Source organism: Wyeomyia smithii, chromosome 2 (assembly GCF_029784165.1).
Source record: "Wyeomyia smithii strain HCP4-BCI-WySm-NY-G18 chromosome 2, ASM2978416v1, whole genome shotgun sequence".
In the NCBI taxonomy this organism is placed as follows: Eukaryota; Metazoa; Arthropoda; class Insecta; order Diptera; family Culicidae; genus Wyeomyia; species Wyeomyia smithii.
The window spans coordinates 192959908-192966952 of NC_073695.1; positions in this window are offsets into that span (position 1 = coordinate 192959908).

The window sequence follows — 7045 nt, forward strand, 5'->3', positions numbered from 1 at the left end:
GCCAGTTACTGCTACAAATTCGGGAAATTGACGCATCAAATCTTTTAAATTTTCCAATTTCACGAACGATTTAAGATTACCTGAAGCTGCCGTTTTTACAACAGGATCGGTGGAATCGCATCTTTTTGCAATTTGTTTTACGAACTTTGCATAGATATCCTGACAAATATTTCGAATCGTTCATTTTCGAGCTTCGCTCAAGTCACATTCCACTTCTTCAGCATCGATACCAACATAATCCTAATGTTGTTATATTTTTACAAAACTTTGAAAATCGTATAATTGAATTCTACCTTTGGAATTGATTTCAGTTCGTCGGTATTACAAAAGAAAATCTGTAAAATCTGTATTTTTGGCAATATTCTGCAATTCTGTAATACAGATTCTGTATTGCTTTTTCAGTTGAAAAACCTGTAAAATACAGAAAAATCTGTATATGTGGCATCCCTGCTTATAGGTAGGGGCTAGACAGTGTCTATTAAACACCTTTATAATCAAGAAAACATTTGTGTCGAACTGAAAAAAATACCTTTGAAAGTTTTAACTCAAAGTTTTGGGTCCTATAGGAATAGAATATATTCTGGGAGGGAGAAACGAATACTACACTCAAAACAGAGAATACAGACATATGTCGTTTTTTGATAGCGTGTAGCAATCTTCTTGCTGTAACGCATGCATGACACAAACGAAGTTTTTATTAACTTCAGGAATACTGAATGTGCAAATTTGTCTGTAAAACACAAATTGTTCAAGACCTGTGAGGCAGATTTTTCAAGGTTTCATGCAGTTTCAAAAATGTTACAATCTTATTTCTCACTATTTTGTGAAACGAGAATTAACATTCGGCCGTGATGATTTGTGTTCGAAATAGTAACCAAAGCCTTAAATCCAGAAAAAACGCAAGTTTAAGATTCGAAGTTCGCTAACATGATTATTAGTTAAAGCCTATGAAATTTATTACTTCACGTAAAAATAAACCAAAATATTTTGTAAAACGACAATGAATACAAAAACTGTTTGCGATGAATATTTTTCCAAGCAACGCGATACCGTTCAGTTATGACAATACTCTTCACAAAAACAATGCTTTTGACGTTGACTAACGTCTATATCGAAGTTAGGCCCCTGAATTTGAAAATCTAGTAATTCAACCAGGCAAACCAGAGAAAAGTGGTCAGATTTTGAGCGCTTATTTTGCAGTCATCTATAATCAGGTTTTCGAGGTTTTGGCATCAATCGATCAGAAATTCTTTTACGGTTAAATTTATGTAACAAAAACAAACTATTGTTTGAGATACACTAGTGAAAAATTGGTAATTAATATCGATTGTCTAAATCATACCGCGCAGCCAATCACTACCTCTCTTCCCAAGCACAGTCGACACTAACGGATACAATCGATCTGACTTTGTTGTTATTGTTGTTGTCACTTTCTGTTTCCGATGTTTATGCTGCTGCTAGCGGAAAAAACCTTGCAAATATGCATCTTTTTGTTGGTGTTAATTTTACGACAGCGGCCGGCGCCCCATCATTCTGATTCCAAAACCGCACCAGTGACATGCGGACGCTAGGTGATAGCAGCTGAAAGGAGGTAATACAAAATAGTACCGGTCATCTCGTGCCGGTTTCACCCGTTATGCTGGTGGCTTTAGTAGTAAATGGCTACTGCAAAACACTTAAATGGCTGGAATTCTGGACGGACTAACCAGGAAACTATAATCAGCAACTGACACCTTTTGGTGCCTCGAAATTTTGGTACAGAAGCGGCTAATTGAATTTTATGTTTTACCAAATGCTGCTGCTAGCGGAAAAAACCTTGCAAAAATGCATTTTTGTGTTGGTGTTAATATTACGACAGCGGCCGGCGCAGCTTTCAAGAAACATTTGTCTCTACCATTCCATCATCTATGTAGCCCCTCCTTCTTTCTAATTATCTGACGAAGCCTTGGTATAAAACGTATTGTTCGAACATTTCACCCCACCAGTTTCATTATTAAACCGTACCGGATACATACGGACGCTCGGTGTTAGCAGCTAAAAGGAGGAAAAAAACAAAATAGTACCGGTCATCTCGTGCCGGTTTCACCCGTGATGCTGGTGGCTGTTAGTAATAAATAGCTACTGCAAAATACTAAAATGGCTGGAATTCTGGACGGACTACCAGTAAACGAGAATAATCGGCAACTGGTACCTTTTGTTGCCTCGCAGTTTTATAATAGAAGCGGTTAGTTGAATTTTCTGTTTTACAGAATGCTGCTGCTAGCGGAAAAAACCTTGCAAAAATGCATGTTTGTGTTGATGTTAATTTCACGACAGCGCTAGGTGTTAGCAGCTGAAAGAAGGAAAGACAGAATAGTACCGGTCATCTCGTGCCGGTTTCACCCATTATGCTGGTGGCTGTTGGTAATAAATGGCTACTGCAAAATACTAAAATGGCTGGAATTCTGGACGGACTAACCAGTAAACGAGAATAATCGGCAACTGGTACCTTTTGGTGCCTCGAAATTTTGTTACAGAAGTTTTGTGAAAGAAGCGTTGCAATTACCTCTACTATTTGCTTCAATGGAATTTTTTTTTTATAAGAATACGGTAGTCAACGTCATGCGGTCGTGTCTTGAATACCACCCTCCTACTTTTTTTCTCTTGGTTCAAATTGACAGTCAGTGACAGCTCATTCTGGTTCATTTTGACACTCACACAGCTTCGTATCCGTTTCTCCCTCCCAGGTCCTGTTTAATAACGAAACAATATTCATTTAAATGGATACCTCTAAACTTCTAACTAATGTTTTTGATCACTGCGTTGAAGATTCAAATTCTAGTGAAAAATGAGATTTTTGCAAAATTAATATACACGATGCTTTGCTTCAGCCAAACGAAATACGCCCTTTTCATAAGAGCTAGCATTTGAGATACACCGGAGCGTAACGGTATACTGTAAGCTGGGGCGTTATTTATTAGAGATGGTCGGGTTTGATGTTTTTCAAACCCGTACCCGACTCGAACCGAATTTGGTTTTCGGTTGAAACCTGAACACGATCCAAACCAGATTTTTGTTTCTTCGATCTAACCCGAACCGAAAAAAAAATATTTTTGTGTAACCCGAAACCAAAATTTTTTGGGGTCGATTTTTCATACTAATTTGTGCCTGGCTTTAAACCTCAAATGTTAGTGATTTTTACCCGACATTTTCAAAAGTTTCCCACCAGCTCTATTATTTACAGGGATACCAAATGTGCAGATTTGTCTGCAAAACGCAGATTTTTGAAGTCCGTGTGCAGATTTTTACTGATTTGCAGATTTTCCACGGTTTTTGCAGATTTTTGTCAGAGTCTCCTTATATTTGCGCAGATTTTCTTAAAATGTGTGCAGATTTTTACAGACTTTTGCCTGCGCGAGCGAATTTTGTTTGAGATTTTTTTCAGATTTCGAGCACAGTTTTACGGTTTTCGAGCAGTTGCAGACATTTTTCGAAAACTTCTGAATATTTACGTCAAAACGCTGCTGAGATTCTTCAGGTTAAAAAATGTTTGTTTTATACGTCATTTCGTTTGCGTCGTTTAATATCTTCAAAATTCACTTGCGTCGAGTAAAACATAAACAAAGTCAAAATGATGTAAATGATATTCGAGCAACGTATTTTTCGTTTCTGTTTTGTCGGTTTTCTGTAAGTGTGTGGCCTGAAACATGCTGAACACCAACGCGAGCGATCGATCGAGTTTTTGCCGTAGGTCAATGAACAGCTCTACCTACGGCTGTTCATTAACCTACGGAGTGTCAAATAAATGTTGTGTGAACAAAAAAATTAACCTACGGCAAGAATCTCGCCCGATCGCTTGCGTTGGCGTTCAGCATGTTTCAGGCCTATCTGAGACCCACCAGACAGTTGCGATCAGCTGATTTAAGTTTGTTTTCAACTTTTGACAGCCTCAGGTATGTTCCAACGGTCGTAACTTGGATGCAACCTGGATAGAAAAGGATGAAAAACAAACGTTGTTCGATCGGTTGCTCTAGTATCGCGAGTGGTAATCCTTCACACAACAATAAAATATCCGTTTAGATTTTTTCCGACATCAAAAGATTTCGTGTTCGGTTGTGTTTTGTCATTCGTGGATTGCCTTATCCGTTTCGCATATTCGTCAGTTTGTTAACTTACAACTTGTAAGTGAGGGTGTAAGTAAACAATATAGCCGGCGAGATGGGCCGTAAGCGGCCTCAGCCGACCTGACAGGCAGAGATGCCAGAACTATTTGATAAAAAAAAAATTTATACACTTTTCTACTTACACCTTTTTGCTAATAAACTGACGAATTTGCAAAACGAATTGCCACATCAGATACGCTCTTAAAAATCGACGAAACTGACGCGAAAATATAAATGGCTAGACCATCACTTACACCATTTTTACTTTGTTTATGTTTCACTCGGCGCAAGTGAATTTCGAAGACACTAATAGCGAATTTCTTTATTCTACCAGCTCACCCCGTTTTGACCTGGATGCAACCTAACTGCTGTCAAAACCCTTCTTTGTTCGATCGATTTTGACCCAGTATTGACCGGGCGTGCTGCCCGAAGCGCATTGTAAAATTCGTCAGCTTTAACCCACCACCGCACGTGCTTAGTTCGTAAACAATCATCTGGCATCTCTTCCTCACTTGCGTCGTATATTGCGATGTCGTTTCTTTATTCCTGATACGATGCCGTCTTTTGACAGTTCTGGGAGGTAAATTTTGCGGAGTTAGATTTATTTCCGATGGTGCCGAAAAAGGTTTTTGTTCTAATGCTTTTCGGGATTGATTCACTCTAATAGAAATGTGTTCATTATCACTAGATTCTCATGCTTATTCAAATGGAATAGGTCACAATCATGGGCGCAACTATGGGGGGGCATCAGCCCCTCCTGGAAAGTGTTTAGCCCTCCCTAGAATTTCCCAGAGAATGATTGTATTCAATATAAATACATTCTATACTAGTGATGGGAAACTTATCGATACTTATCGATAATATCGATAAATGCTGGTCATCGATATTATCGTTAATTTTTTGACGTTAACGATAATTATCGATATTATAAGGGTGAGCACAAATCAGTGCGGCTGGTTACTGGAGGAGACCCAAAAGAACCTACCCTACCCCAGGAGTTGCTTTTGCCACTAGGTATTTGTTGGGTGCTGCTATTCGACAAGATTTAGCATTGTTGGGGGTGGTGTAAAGGTTCGCCCCGGGTGTCACTGAGTTTCTGAGAAATAATGGTGACTAAAAAGGTATTTATAGTTTTTAGTTTCCTAAGAACAGGTGAATTCGACAACTCAGCACTGGAGAACTTTAAAAAAAATATCCAAACTTTTTGCACCATCTCATCAAAAGCAATGATACGAAATTGTAATAAAATGCATTTTCTTTGGCTTGCCAACTCTTATAATATGATGGACATGCATAGCGGCAGTCTATTGGCAATTCTCTGGTAATTGTTTAGTTTAACTTGGAATTGTTTAAGTTTGAAGTATCTGCATGGGCGCAACTAAGGAAAATTTCTAGGGGGGGCTAGTTTTCATGTATGTCATTTTAAAAAAGAGAAAAAAGAGTTTGAATATGCTTTTTTAATGACGCTTAAAATAGTATCGTAAGAGCAGGAAAAATCACTTCGGGATAGAATCTCCGAAGATGTACTGAATATCTTGAACACATCGTCAACGCCAAGCTCTTTCAGCAACAATGATTCGATATTGAAGAGAGCTAGATTTGGTAAACGGTTGGGCAGTGCTTTTTAACAGTTCACCCGTACTATTTAGAATAAAATAGACCCCAGTGAGGTTCAAGGCATAATGCTCTATTCCTACCTCCACGTGGTACCGACTGGGATACGAGCAACCAAGGAAAACCGGTGGGGTAGTTGTTCTCCTTAGAGAGGCTAGGGGCGGCTCCCCACAGGCTAGGGGCGGCTCAAACAGCGACTGATCCGGACCGGACGGTTGAACTATGAAATGCGGTGTCTCGCCAGCTACATCCATGGTGGCAGCTCCGCCGCGAGACTAGGCATCGCAGCCGTAGTAAGGCAGCATACTAAAATAAACATACTACGGAGAATCAAGAATTCAAAACGAACCGGAACAATCGGCAATGACCCAGCCGACGAAATAAGGACGACGATTAGAAGCTCAGTACATGTAACAGTAGATCGCTTAACGACCCGTCGACCGGATTCTGCTGGATCAGCTAGAACCCCGCCACTTCGATATCGTTGCGCTCCAGGAGCTTTGCCTGAAAGGAGAGAAGGTACGGTGGTTTTGTGGCCGCAAGGCACAGTACCACCAAAGCGGCAGGCAATCAGCGACAGGTTGGGTTTGTTGAAAATTAAAGGCCGGTTCCACAACTACACTATTCCCAATGTGCACTGCCCTCACGAAGGAAGACCTGATGCAGGGAAAGAAGCGTTCTACGCACATCTGGAGAAACTCTACGATAGCTGCTCGCGTAGAGATATCAAGATCATCGTTGGGGACATGAACGGAAGGATAGACTTATATAAGCCGGTTATCGGCCCGCACAGCCTGCTATGCACCAACTTCGCAGCTGCCCGCGGATTAGCAGTCCAAAGTCCCTTCTTACCTCGACCAACGTACATCAAAACAAATTGACCACGTTCTCAACGACGGCCCGTTCTCCTCAGACATTACAAACGTACGCACCAATCACGGTGATGATCGGACATGACCCCTTCGATACAAAAAACTACAAAACCCTGATAACCGGTAGTCCTCTACGGAAGTCCCTTTGATATTTTCGAACAGAAGGTGCCTATCGGCGAACAGAAGGTGACTATCTACGGTGGAGCACAAGCGGACGACGGATAATGGCTACAGCGCATGAACCATGAGCTACAAGCGCTGCTTGGAGAGAACCCCATTGCACACCTGGCGAAAGACAATAGGTTGCGGTGGGCCGGTCACATCGTAAGAATGCCGGACGACAACCAAGTGAAATCACTTCTTTTTAGCAACCCTACCGGCACAAGAAATTAAGGGGCGCAGCGTGCATGATTGCTC